General features: G+C 34.9%; 1 non-coding gene across 1 annotated transcript; it reads right to left on the bottom strand.

Annotated features, from left to right (window-relative positions):
* Window positions 1–1417: 1417 nt before the first annotated feature.
* On the bottom strand, window positions 1418–1490 carry TRNAK-CUU (transfer RNA lysine (anticodon CUU)). Its single transcript has one exon. It is a non-coding gene; the product is annotated as a tRNA-Lys (tRNA).
* Between the last annotated feature and the right edge of the window lie 14169 nt (window positions 1491–15659).

Here is a 15659-nt window from a genome sequence, read left to right as displayed (position 1 = left end):
ACGGAGGCCTGGAATTGAGTGCGCGAGGTGGTTATAAAAGGCTCCTACCCCCCAGGAACGAGGTATGCTAACTTTTGCGCTATCTGGTCTATCTTGCCTTTGAAAGACTCTAACTCGAGCTTCGGAGCCCTTACGTCGGGTTCTCCCCGGAGCTTCTCTTCTCCCTCCGTTTCAGGTCCCTGCCACCTAGTTCAGAGGCAAGATCATCGACAACTAAAATCGGCCGGATTGTGCATCATCACAGTCCAATACGCCAATAAAAACATATCGTATTATATCAATATTTTCAATCTTGGATGCCATTCCCATTCAGGGGTGCCATTCCCATGTCGTGTTTCATGTTATCAAAATGTCATACACACTCGCAATGAAACACGGCATTCCCCCATGTTTTTTTATTGTAATTTCCGTTTTCTGTCAACTGTGTTGTTACAGCAGATAAATGCACTGACTGTAATGTAGTGTTACAGCAGATATGTAATTTTTCATGCAACTGTGTTGCATAAAAATGAAACACGACAGCATAAAAAACAGTTTTCTACAAAATTATTTAATTTCTGCATTTCCTATAAAATTTATACATTTTTTAATATTTTTATGCATTTTATATTTTTTATTTTTATTAAGGACAAAATTGAAAATCATGGCTGATTCTGATTCCAGCCTATTAATGAACCAAACAGCATAAATCGGAATCCGATTCCAATACTGGTCTGAACCAAACAACCAAGCAAAATAGGCTATTCTAATTTTGATTTTAAGGAATTCCAATTCCGATTTCAATCACGAACCAAACGGGCCCTTAATTCATAACATCTTATGAAAACAGAAGATGCCTATAGAAGAGAAATGAAAGAAAAATTACACTTAGGGCTATAAATGGATTGGATGGAATTGATTATTTGCAATATTCAAATTTGATTCTCTTATATTCAAATTCCAATCAGATCTTATTCATTGAATTTGTATCAGATTCAAATCAAACTCAGATTTTGAATGGTACTATTAAATTAAATTAAAATTATTAAAATATTATATATTAATAATAAACTAAAACAAATTTGATTTAGATATTGTATTTATTTAACAATATGAATCAGAAATAATTTATATAAAACTTAACCTACGATAATTTAACAAAAATATTGCATTTTAACCAAATTTACTGATACATCCAATAATTTATATAATTGGATGGAATTCAAATCACTGGAATTGAAATAGGACATTCGGCATCTTCGAAAAAAAAAAAAAAAAGAAATAGGACATTCGGTCTATCATTTGCAGCCATAAATCACCGAGATCGAATTCAAACAATCGGAAACTATTTTGCAGCCCTGATTGTACCAGGTTCTGACGAGAGAGAGAGAGAGGGCTGAGCAAAACAATTGAACAAACATAGAGACAATCATGTTGACGCCCACCGTGGGGCTCGAACCCACGACCACAAGGTTAAGAGCCTTGCGCTCTACCGACTGAGCTAGACGGGCTTTGTCAAATTTGGTTATTTCCTCTCATCCATTCCTCTAATTTTATTAAACAAATATACCTAACTTTATTCCAAAACTTTCATTTAGGGGTAGCGGAAGATGGATATCTCGAATTTTCAATTGCAAATTTAAATCTATCCGTTAGTATTCTGTCATTTAAACATTAGATAATGTCAAAACTATCCTTCTATGAGTTAAACTTATATATAGTATTAATCAATTCAAATAAGTTTAACCGACAAAAAGATAATTTTGATTTCGTGCAATATTTAGTTAACGGAATACTAAAAGCCTAAAACAATGGAAACATATTAGCGGTATGAGGAGGAGCACATGCAGACTCATTTTTGTTTTACAAAAGCCTAAAACAATGGAAACATATTAGCTTCTAGAGCGGAGGATGTGACTTAAAAAGGGGTTACATCTTAAATGTTGTAAAAGACAAAAAAGTTTGGGTGTGTCACATTATAGTTTTACTTTAACAAAAATCTGCCTTTTATTTTTCAAAAATTCAACAAATATGTCTCTTCTGTCATTAATCAACACGAAAAACGTTAAGAAGATAATATTTTTTTCAAAGTACTTATTTTACTTTTTTACAAATTAATGTGTATTTAAACACTGTTCATCTTCTTCAACTGCTTCGCTATTAAAGCATTTACAGACAGGAGAAATCAGTAGGTTCTTCTCACGAAAAAGTAGCAGAAAAGGTCATTCCTTCTTCTTCAAAACCCTTGCAGACCCTTCTGTCAAACCAGAGTACCCTTCTTCCCTGGGTTCTCTCTTTGTTTCTTTTAAGAGATGGAGAGCTTCGGTGGACCTGTAGTCTCTGTTTGAACGGTCTCTTGTGCCGGTTCTGACAGTGCTCGGCTTTCGGCTAATGTTCTTCACCTGCTTGAATGTTCTCTTGTGCCGAATCCGCCGGCTGATGGAAGCCAAGACCCCCACCTGCCTGCCGTCGGTAATGAGTGGGGTAGTAGGATTTCTGAAAGATCCAACAGGTGCCAAGCCTGCAGTAAAAGTTCTGCCGGTATCAGCCATGTATTAACAACAATAGTCTTTCCAATTGTTTGTCCAGTCTTGGAATTCTCGGCCGCAGCCAAGAGCTTAGAAGCTTCAGACTCCATAACAGTTTGTCCAGTCCTAAGCTTAGGAGCTTAGGAGTTCTAAAATCAAATAAAGAGCCTACCCTAAATGTCTATTATAAATAATTAATAAAATGAAAAAATTCAAATTAAATCAAATAATTACTTACCGAAAATTACTGAATTAAGTAAATAATAATAACAATCAATAATTTATAGAAATAATTAATAATAATAACCATCATCAAGTACTTAATTAAGTAAATAATAAAAAAAGAAATAACAATCATTTTTATCGTTAATGTTTATTCAAAGCATGCCCTATAATAATTACCAAATATAGTAATTAAACCTTAAATAAGAATCAATATTTATTAACAGTCTTTAAAATTGTTAAGCCAAATCATTAATGTTTATTCTTAAATGCAAATTATGAATTAACAAATCTATTATATAATAATTATACTCGGTTGGAAAAAATTATTTTAAGTAAATATTTAAATAATTACAAATTTAGTTAATATTATTACTATATAACAAAAAATTTAAATTAAATACTAAAATAAATTAATAATAATAATAAGAATGGTTAAATTAAAGTAATAAACAGTTTAAGTTGAATTTTATGACCTGTATAATTTTACGGGTTTGACATATAAGGGTCAATTTATGTGGACTTGTAGACCGTATGAGTGTCTTAAAAGATGGCATTTTATAATCAGTAATAAAAATCATTAATGTTTATTCATATATATATATATATATATATATATATATATATATATATATATCCCTGTACTTAGTACGGGTCATTCACTAGTTTTATATGAAAGAAGATGAAAGTAAGACCAAAGATAAAGGTTATTGTTTGGAGTAAAATGAGAAACAAAATGATGTGTTTCCAACTTTATTTGAGAGCAACAGAAAAAAAAAAAAAAAAAAAAAACTATTAGAGAGAAAGATGGAAGGTGGTGTAATTTTAAAAATACAATTATATTACCAATAGTGCAAAGTTTCCATCAGGTATAGGTGCAAATCATAATCACACACATATGCATGCAAATATGAATCGGGTCCAAATTTTGCTTCCAATTTGGATGTGCATTGCAAAAAACAGAACCTAGGCACAATTTTTGAAAATTAGGTATGTTAAATATGTGTCTAGTAAATGGTTATTTTTCAGCCTTATTTAGAGATGTGATACAGCACAAAATTGGTATGGTTTCGCTTTTGAACCAGGATTTGCCCAGTATTAGTAGTAATTCCAGTAGGTTGGCTTGGGGCGGGTTCAAGTTTGATTCCATCTGGTATCAAAATTTCAATTGAGACATCAAAAGCAGGTCAATTCATCCAATTGTTTTGGTCCCTTTTTTGAGTTCAGGTTTTCTCTTCATAAAAATTGTCCTCACACCCACTTCACAACTCTGTTTGTCGCCACACATCGAGAATATCTTCATATTTGTATGTTTTTATTCATGGGGAGATGTTCCCAATGTACAAGTGTTGTGAGATGGATGTTAGGATTTTACACCGAGTCCAACCCCTTGTCGGGTTTCCAGTGCATGTAAGTTGAAAGTTGGGTACTCGATTGAGAACAAAAATAAGAAATTATAAAGTTTTGGGCCCAAGACCAGCTTGAGAACAAAAATTTCCAAGCCCAAACCATGTAAAATTACTAGAGGTAAAAGTTGGGTATCCCATTTTAAGATTTTACAATGCATTTAGCCTGAGTTTCCGAGTCAAATTTTGACAAAATCCCAACTTAAGCTCGTTTAAATTGCATCTTAAAAATTACATACTAGGGTTGGGCCCACCCAAATTGTACCCCTATTGCTTAAATTTGTGGATAAATGGCAAGCTTATGATGTTACTTGCAAATCCACTCCCATGTTGGATATCCAATTTGGAAAAGATAATTCTCGTGTGAAGTGAACAATGTTTCATACGACAAAGAAGAAATCATAACCTCTCACTTTGCCAGAGCTAGGTCAGCTGAAGTCATAAAATGAGACGCATGCCAATTTAGAGGGGGTGATACATTTCACTTCACATCATATAAATTCAACAGTGTTTTCACACACTAGCATTTGAACATACATTGCATTAGGCTTGGGCTCTAATAAGGGTCTCACGGTTTGGTTAAAAGAACCATAGGCTTTTTTTTCGTAACTGAACTGGTACCATCAGTTTTTGAAAGCGATGAACTGAAATCAAATCGAAATAAATCGGTTAGCTAGTCCATAATTCAGTTCTTTGTTTTTTTTTTATTTATAATATATATTATATATAAACATATATTATAATTTATTATAAATATATTATATAATGCATATGAGTTTCTACATAATTTATATATCGGTCAGTTCAGTTGACCAGATTTTTCATTTTAGTTTCCTCAATTCAGTTTGGTATTTTCAAATTTTCAGTTTGTTGAGCACTCCTAGGCCCCAGCCTCTTTCACATCTATACTATCTATAAAAGAGCGAATGCCCATTTTTTTCTGGAATTTTTATTGGACATTTTCTATCCCTTATCTAAGCAGTATACAACGGGCATAAAGAGGACATATGTCTTTTACTTTCACTCGAAAAACAGCCCACTTATAACTGTTCAAAAACTGCCAATGAGTTATAAATAATTTTGAGATACTTTAATAGTACTTACAAATGTTCAGCTCAAACCCACCCCCCCATCAATTTATGCTGTCATCAAATTGATTGATTACATACAGTGGAAATGGTGTTCTTTTCAACTAAATATATAGTAAGGAACAAATATGATAGTTTTTTTGGATATTCATTTATAGGAAAATTATCCATTTAATGGTAGATGAAGTGGCTAAACTTAATTGCTTATTGTGTTGTCTTTTGGTGGATAAGCTATTAAGGAGGTTGTGAGCTACTTAATGCACTTATCCAGGTAAATGTTATCTTACCCAAGTAAGCGCATTTATCTATGTTTTTTATTTTCAAATAAGTTTTTTTTTATGTTATCATTTTTACTCTTGTAGTTTTCTTTTTGTTTTTTAAACCTGTTTAATGGGTAGTTTTGTCAAATTAATTCTAACATACTCTCACACCTGAGAGATAGGTATCACTTAACCCGGATAAGTAGGAAAACTTCATTCACCAAAAAGTTAATCTCCCTCCATTGAAAAACCAATAGACCCTAAAAGCTAAAGCAAAAAGTCCATCTCACCCATTATCAAATGGCCCCTTAGTGTTCAAATAAAGGGCAATAAAAGGAGAAAAGCATTCCACAATCTTTTTTTTTTTTTGGCTTTCGGTGTTATGCACCATTAACAACTTCCCCCCTGACCCTTTTTTCCCAAAGTGTTGGTTGCAGGATTTGATTCCACGTCAACGCTTAAACAAACCAACTAACACACTAATGAACCATCCCTTGGTTGGTTAAGCATTCCATAATCCAAACACATAATGGACTACCTTCAATTCACCTGAAAAATAGGAAGGTGGGATCCTTTAATATGGATAAATTTATTAAAATGTGTTACTACCATTTATTTATTAAGAAAGATTAGAAGTATGTGACAATTAAATGATTCGAACTTCAAACTATGTTCCTTGAATAAATTGGGATAGTTGAATGATTCAAAGTGTGTCTTCAATAAATTGGGACAGTTGAATGATTCGAAGTATGTGATATGACTTATATATGGCCATATGCATCCCATGCAAGCAGTTGTTGTTAAGGCTGTGTTTAGTTGCAATGCAAATAAAATTGTACTGATGCAAAATTATGATAGTACAAATGATTTGAGTGTAAATTCTGATTTATTTTTGTTTTAGATTTTAACTTATTTAGTTTGATTGCAGTATAAATGAAGTAAATTAAGACCTGAAGCAGAATGAATAAAACCTAACACAAAATTAAACTAGAATTTGCATTTTTTTTCATTTGCACTCCCATGTATTTGTACTAATGCAAATTAAATTGCCCTCTTTTTCAATGAGTTCATTTCTGTTTAGCTTCACGCTTTCACCAGCAAATGCCACAGCCTGATAAGGGGTGGTTTCTCTCAAAGTATGCAAATCAGTAAAACACTTGATCGTCCTTGACATATCCCTGGTAGAATGCATTGCCTGTTCTTATTTTTCAAGTTTCTCCATGAAAGATCTCTCTCTCTCTCTCTAACGGGATTCTTAAGGCTATGTTTGGTTTAAAGGAAAAAGTAGGAAAATGAAAGAAAAGATATAAAAACCTATACAAGATTTATAAAGGTTTTTCTAATTTTTCTTTCCTTTTCTTTCCCTACTTTTTTTACTTCAAACCAAATACAACCTAAAAGTTTTGGCGGCTCTTCTATGACAAAAAAGCACTGAAGTCACGCTACGCCACTTGAAGCCAGCATTTTAAGCATGGGGAGCTGATCAGAGAATGAATGATGCTGGTGGGTAATAACTTTGGGCGGTTGACGAACTAGTTAATTGCATTAATGCTGTTGAGGCCTCTCGCTTTTCTACTTGACTAATTTGTTTATGTAGAACAAGTGTTAATATCTAATCTATGGTTAAACAAGATTTATTGCTTAATGCTGTGAGAAGCTTGTCCCAGTCAAGTTTTTATATATTTTATATGATATATCATCAACTAAGCAAGCATGCATGCAGAAACCAGAGACCAGAGTGAAGCTTTCAACCATACCCTATCGGCCTCCCTTGGGCCTTGACGTTCCAACCACACCTTCTTCAAAACCTGCAACATGTTGAATTTCTAAAATACAAAATCTTTTCTGCAAACATTTAAGGATGAGCAGGTCATGATTAGAACTTGCATCTAATTTCTTGTTACATATAAGCAATAAACAAGTAAAATGATACGAATAAACACCAAAGTTTCTAATTATTTGATTAAAACATGTAAAAAACTCAGATTGTCAACTATCATTCACATATTAAAATCAACACCTAATACATAATTTCACATGCCTTACAACAATACTATGTCGGTTGGGGAGGATTGACTTTAGCATAATACCGTACCCTACCCAAAATCTGTTTTTCAAGCCAAAAAAAATAATAAAACTATCCCATTAAACCAGGTGGGGTGGATATATACTGACCGGATAGAATAGAAATTGCCATCCCTACAAGTTGGATTCGTTCCTGGCTTGTCTCAACCCAATTCCAACCAGATCTGGCTATATAAGAAGTGATACCAAATCCACCCTGGCCTGTCCCATATACAATATATATAGCAAACTTATACCCAACCAAGCTTATATTTATAAATATTTCACTGCTGCAATGCCAATGGTTTAGTGCAGGTTCACCATTTCAACCCTAAGCCGACCAGATACTCAGTCAACACTGATACAACAATAACCCAATACAGTTGAGCCAATGCAGGTTTACCGCTTAACCCAACTGATTGGTACCCCCTGAAGGCAAATAAAGACAGTTAGGCTGTGTTTGAAACGATGCAAATAGAATGTAAATCCTGATTCAGGGTAAATTTGTACTCTGGTTCACTTTTACTTGTGTTTGGCAATATTACATTTTTGTATTAACAAATGATAGATCAATGCATATTTATATTGATAATAAGATGTAAAAGTACATCAATAAAAAAGAAGTAAATTTGCATTTAAGTGGGCTTTTGATAAAAAAAAAAGGCATATGTTTTATTGGATTCGTATTTTCATCTATTACAACTAAAAGTCTGTTTGGTAAGAATGTAAATTTGTTAGTGCAAAACTAACCCAACTTTGCAATTTATATAAACCGTTTTACACTCTACATATTTACATTCACACTTATTTGCATCATTTTCAAATGCAGCCTTAGTGATTCCACCACAGGCTCTTGTTGATCCAATCAGGTTTGCCTTATTGTGCAAATACATGGCAAGTCTTCAAACCCCTTTTAAGCAAAGGGACTATGGATGGGCATAATTAATTGTGAGAAAATCTCTCTCTATATATATATATGATAAATGCATTTGAAAATTTTTATTTCACCCATCCAGAACCTTGTTTTAGGGGGCATGGTACACAACAATAAGCTTTTTCAGTAAAAAAAAATGGTGAACTGTGTTTAAACCTAACTAAGATAGAGAATATGCAATTGTGTTTTATTAAGAAAGTATGTTTGAATTAAGAGGTTTTTAGGAGATTTGAAAAGAGAGAACTTGTTAAGGATAAGAAAAAGAAGAGACATTTGAGTAATGGACCAATAGGCTATGATGCTCTTAGACCCCTAAGACATCTCTTTAATTGATTACTTCTCAATATTCAAAGGCCATTAGCTCATAGCCTTTTATCCTCTACCTCTCTCTCAATATTTTATTAGGGGAAGATTACTTTTTGAAAGGGGTATACATCTTTGCCTATTTGAGGCAAGAGGCAAATGCCTCTCAATTCTAAGGCCTCGCTCTCTGAAATATACTACAAAGTCTTCCCTCACGTCATAGCCTTTTAAAACTATGACTCTTTAGGCCTTAGAGTATTGCCTTATAAATAGAAGCTCAAAGCTAGCCTCGCCCAAGCCCAACCCACCAACTTCAGTCTTACAAGATGAAGAGTTTTAAAACCCAAAAACTTTACTCCAAAACTCTATGAGGTCTGTGACTTTAATATGGGCTGATTTTGATTTTCCAAAGTCCAAACCAATCTGGTTGATTAAGTGATATAAAAGGTTTAATAGTCATGGATCAATTTAAAATTTGTCAAATTAACCAAGCTTTTAGCTATGACTTTCAAACTATTGCACAAATACCATCTGCCCCGATCTATGAAAATTTTAGCTAAAATCCGATTTTAGCCAAGAAAACATGGCTTTCAGAAATGCAATCATTTGTGTTAGGGTCGAGTAGAAGATAAAATTCATAATTAATGCAGGATTTGGGGAGGGACAGAGCCTTATCCATGAGAGAGGCTGTTCTCAAGATTTGAACCTTGGTCACCTAGATCGCAATGGAGTAATCCAACCGCTGCGCCAAGGCCCACCCTAACATATGAATGATTATGATGATGAATAGTTTGAATTGGTTAAAATGCACAAGTTTAAATTAAAATAATGGGAATAAGCACCGGTTTGTAAATATTCAAAGTATCAATGGATACTATACTTCTTATATGGGCTGATATAAGTTTTTTGGGCTGAGAGGGTCGATACATGTTCATAAGAGTTGATAAAATGTTTTGAATATTGGCTGCCAACCTGACATATGTGGAAGGGTATGAAAGAGTTAGGGCCAGTCCACAAGATATAGATTGGAGTAGTGGGAAATGATTTGAGTACCCACAACTTTACACTGGATATTTTAGTGAATAGAGTAGCATGGAGGAACTGGATTGAAGTATCTTATTCAATGTAGTTGAACAAGGGCTTGGGTTGAGTTGAGTTAGGCACAATTATCTGTTGAGTCCCGATAATATCAGCCCCAGTTTCACAAATTTTCCCCATATCAGACTGGTCAACAGACAAGGTTTGGTTTGAATTCAGTTCAGTTCAGCATATCTAATGAGCCCCGATACATCAGGCCCATTTCACCATTTTACTCAATAGACAGGGTTTGGTTGGGTTGAGTTGAGTTGAGCACAACTTATCTAATGAGCCCCGATACATCAAAATCAGATCTCCTACCCACATGGCACTATAGCTGTACACTGGGAACATCTCCGCATGAATAGTAATATGTACATACGGGAGATGTTCTCAATGTACAGCAGTAGTGAGGCGTGGATAGAGTTCTTGTGGGTAGGAAATCCCAACTCCGATACATCATGCCCATTTCACCATTTTACTTCATATCAGACTGGTCGACAGGGTTTGGTTGAGTTGAGTTGAGTAATACATATCTACTGAGTCCTGATACATCAGGCCCATATCACCATTGTTCAGACTTCTCTAACAAAATCCATTTGCTAGACCTGCTCCTTTGTAACAGCATACTACTTGTACAATTTACTATAGGTAGAGGGGCTTAAATATCCCAGTGGCCAGTGAACCTATTGAGTATGTAGACCTTGCAAGGCCCACCATGAAGTTTGGGTGGGTCACTAATCTGCTTGCCCACCTGAAGAGGGTCAATTACCCTAGTTTTAGATGATGTTCTCTTATTCATTGGCTGGTAAAGACCCACAAGGAAAGAAATGATGAGCTAAATCAGTCTAGGTTTCTAAATTCAAAAACGTTTAAGGATCTTAAATTTGATTTCAAACTTAAAATTTGCTTTGAAGAAAAGGGCGAATTAGATTAGAGGATCTTTGGCAAAAGCCTAGAGTTCAATTTCCTCCAAGTCTGCTCATTTTTGGTATAAGAGCATTTGAGTTGGCATATACATGGAGCTTAGAAGTCTGAAGTACCTCTAAAGCATAATTATATATTGTTTGCTTATGAGGTTTTTTTTTTTATGTTAGAAAAATCTAATTGAGAAGTCTTGATCAAAATGGTTATTGGCTTATTGCAGCTTCTTCTATTTAAATATAAGGATAAGGGTATCTTCTTCTATTTAAATATAAGGATAAGGGTATTTTGCCAGTATGAAAATAGGGGACCAATTTTGAAAGCACATTCCCATGGGTAGAGTCATCATGGGAGATCAACAACGCATGAGAGTCACAATATATGTGTATGTAAGACTTATACATAAAGAGATAAACACCACTTACAACTCAAAAGCCTTTATAATTGGGTTTTGGTCTTATGGGCCATTTTTGTATATAAGCCCCTTGCATCTCCCTTTTTTTCTAATATGAGACTCTCTTCATTCCATACACTATTCACACGTGAATTCTAACATGAATAGCCCATGCTTTATTTTTTTTTAATATAAAAAATCACCAAATTCTAAGGAAGTAAGGAAGTAAGAGATAATAGGCTGATGAGGACAATTGTATTTTAGAATCTAGTAATAGATAAGGGGGAGTATAGGATCATTCAGAGGTGAAACCCAACACATCTAAGAGGAGGAGAATGACTACATGTCTAATCGGTCTCAGGCATATATTACAATTTTTTAGATTTCCAAATATCACCTTAAATGGGTCGCATCAAATTTTTGTGCAGTCCTATGCAATTGACCGTCTGCCAAATGGGGAAGACCAGAGGGGCTGGAGACAAAGTGTGGCTTCGCAAGGTGGTTTGGGCCCATAAGTGGGTTGCAAATTGATCAGGCCCAACTTGAGCCCGATCCAATCCAACCTAAGTTTTCACGCTTTGGATTGGGATCAATGTGACTAGGGCCCTTTTGGTTCATGGGAATAGGGGTTTGGAATCAGAAACGGAATGGGCTATTCCGATTCCAACTGTTTGGTTAGGTGGAATCGGAATCCCATTTCCATTCCTGTTGAAATGGCATTCTCTCATTTGAGGGAATGGCCATTCCCTGCCCCTCCCTTGGGAATGACATTCCATTCCTGCTTATTTTAATTCTCATTCTCATTTCTTTTTAAACCAAACAGACTATGGGAATGAACCATTTCAATTCCAATTTTGGAGAATTTTGATTCTGATTCCAGCTATGAACCAAACAGACCTTAAGTTTTTCTAATTATATCAATGCATGTACTATTATATGTGCAATTATTAATGGCATTACTACATATTTCTGGTCCATTCTATTCCTAAAATTGGCAACAAAGCAATGGATGTACAATCTATGTCCAAAAATTCTTTTCAAGTTGACCAACCCACTCAAATTATATTAGGTTAAGGTCAGTTTAGGCCTGTGGTCGATAAATTTGGCCTTAACCTTGGGTTGAGCCAGGCCTAAAACCTAAGTTTTAAATCCATGGTTGGACTTGGGCTGACCTTCAACCCAATACAATCAGCCCTGGTTGCGCCCCTAATGATACCCTACTGGTACATTCGTGCTTGTTGATGCTCCTCATTGATGATGATTTATACCCATTTGAAGAGCTTGCATAAAATTTGGTTCTTCCATTAAATGGGGGTACACTATCATAAGAGTGATCTGTCTAGGAAATTTGGTTTGAAGATAACATTCACTTTAATTTCTTTTGAATGCACTAAGGCTTTGACTCCATTAATAAAACCTAGAAAATAATTCCTTGAATAGAATAGCTTTCAGAAAACAGGGAACCATGGACCATATTGGATTAGACAAACTTGGTATGCATTTTTTGTTTTTCCTTCAAATACAATATCTTTTTGAGCTTTGTAAAATCATTTCATTTTGTATATACTTTTTCTTAGTAAAATTATAAAAAAAAAAAATGTAATCACATTTTGGGGGACATAAGGGTCCGTTTGGTTTGTGGAAATAGGGGTTTATAATCGGAAGGAATGGCCCATTCCAATTCCAACTCTTTAGTTGGGCCAACCCTCTCCCTCCGTTGAGAATGAGAATGAGAATGAGAATCTATTTCAGCTGATTCGGATTCTCATCTGAACCAAACAAGCAGGAGGAGTAGATCGTTCTAATTGCAATTCCAATTTGGATTCTGATTATGAACTAAATGAACCCTAACCTTTTAAATATTAGATTTATTTTCAGTGACTGAATAATAGCAATAGGAGAGTAGGCAAAACAATCAATGGTTCTTTATATTTTGGTAAAACAACACTTTCATTAATTTAAAAAAAAAAATCTATCTTTCATACATTTACATTGTCATTAGCACATAAATTTAGCTCTCCCACCTACTTGGGAAGCCTTTAATCACAAAACATAAGTCATGACACTGAGAGAGGAAGAAGACTATTAAACAACAGGTTACCAAAAAGGACTTTTGAAGAGCAATGGCTACTACGAGAAAGCAGCGAAGATACAAAATGGTTCAAAGAGCTCACCTGAAGTAGAAAATATCAACCTGTTTTTAGGTTTATCATGATAGAAACCAAAGGACAACGATGGAAATTTTCTTTCTTTTGCATGTTTCCGTAAGGAGTATGTGGCATTTTCTCTTGGATTACCTAAAAAAAGTATAAGAAGCAATTATCATTGATGAAGCTCATATAATTGTCTATTATAGGCTAAAAATTGGATTAATCAAATTACATAAAAACCTCATGTAATTGTCTTCAACTTATAGAGTTATAATAACCTTAGTCGCTATTCATATCACTGTCACTCACATCACTGCTGCAACCAATTATCATTGATGAAGCTCCGATCATCTATCTAATACCAGTCACCTTTTACTATTGAAAACACATATTCTTTACGAATTATACCCAACTATTGTTTTTTCTCAGTTTACCATTGCAAAGTCTAAAGAGATCATAAAGTTCTGTCATGATCATTTGCCACATTATGTGACTCCCTCGAACTATTGTTTTTTTTAGGGATGACAATGATATTTTTTTTACTATATGTGGTGGCTAGAGCAATCTGGTTCAATGTGATGGGTTGGAGTAAGGGTGTCATCCAATCCAAAATCAATTTGGATGGATTGGGACCTGATTCATCTGTAACAAATTTATATTAGATTGGGTTGGATTAAATCAATATCTGGTCGATTAATATAAGACAAGAATTTATGTGTCAATGGACTGGTCTTGGATTGAAATCAGTCTAAATCAAAATGAATTTGAACAGATTGAATAGTCCAGATGTTGAATTGGACCGGTCCAAATTGGTCCAAAACATTCATTGGATTGAATTAGACTTGATCCATTTATAATGGATTCACATTGGACTGAATCGGATTGGACCAGATCTAATTCAATTGACACCCCTAGGTTGGAGGATGGATGGCATGCAAATTCCAATTTCAAAGCTTGTTTAATAAAGAGTAAGGATGAAGCCTCATGGGAGGTGTTTGGGAACCAGACAATGACCTTGTGGAAAGTTTGGATTGCTCGAAATAGAGTGGTTTTCCATGGTGAAACTGTAAACCCTAGAAGCCCTTGTTTGCAAAATTAAATCTTTGTGTGGCTAAATGGTGTTTAACTTGTCAGTTGGTGTACATGGAGGACCATGTATTGGACAATTATTTGCTTCTTCTTGGTTGGATTGTGAGGTATGATATTGTGATTTCCTTTGATGGTGCCTGTAAAACTGGAGTTGGTTCTACAATGTCTGTTGTGCTTAATAAACATCAGTCCTCTCTCTAAGCTCAGCTTCAACCTACAGGTGATAGATGTTGAAATGTCCAAAGTTGTTGCGCTAAAGTTGGCAATTATGTGTACTCATCTTTGTCAAATGGGATTCTCGTTTTGGGTGACAATCTCTCTGCTATAAACCTTATGTGTGAATCAGTGTGATCATTGAGGATGCCCGATTCATGGCTCTCTTTTTCTTAATTTATTTTTTTGTTAAAAGGGATAATAATATTTTAGCTCATATGTATCGAAGTGGGGTGTTTGTCCTCTTGCTTGTTAATCTTCTTTTCTTTAGTAAATTTGCAATAACCAAAAACAAAACCTTAGGGGTGGATTCGAGCCGAGCCGAATAATATGAGGCTCGAGCTCGGCTCGAGACTGTTCTACAAGGTTTGAGTTCGAGTTCAAGTTTGGTTCAAGCCAAAACCTTGAGCTCGAGTTTGGCTCAAGTCAAAAATTCAAAAGCTCGAGTTCGATTTTGAGAAAAAATGTTTTATAAAAATAAAAAATTATATATAAAAATATTTATTATTTGATATTTAAAAGCTCGAGCTCGGCTTGTTGCCACCCCTACTTGAAAGGTACGGATTTTGTTCTTAGACAGAAAGCAAAGGCCATGTGGGCAGCCACTCTTGACGAAACATTAGAGTGCATGGTTTTCAAAACCGGACCAGACTGGAAAAACTGGAAACCAGTCAGGTGACCAGTTCGTTTTACCCCAAAACCATTGATTTGGTTAGCAAACCGCTGACCTGGGTGGTCAAACCGTTCGAACCATTCAACGGTTTGGCCAATTTTTTTTTTGTCAAAGCAGGTTGTTCGTTTGGTTCAAACAGTCAGACCATTCGACCCAAGAACTGGACCCCTGATCGGTTCGTTGTCTAGATTGGTTTTAAAAACCTTGTTAGAGTGATCCAAGCAAGAAAGCGACCTCCCCTCATTGGTCAATGGTCAATTACTCATCTTGTGAATTGTGATTTTGTCCTCTCACTTAGTCGTTGTTTGGTACCGAAGCATTGCGTGCCCATTTCGAGTCCATATAGGCACCACAT

This window comes from Nelumbo nucifera, chromosome 2 (genome assembly GCF_055504915.1).
Source record: "Nelumbo nucifera cultivar China Antique chromosome 2, China Antique-T2T, whole genome shotgun sequence".
Lineage (NCBI taxonomy): Eukaryota > Viridiplantae > Streptophyta > Magnoliopsida > Proteales > Nelumbonaceae > Nelumbo > Nelumbo nucifera.
Note: the sequence above shows the minus strand (reverse complement) of the source record. Positions and strands in the feature narration are given on the sequence as shown.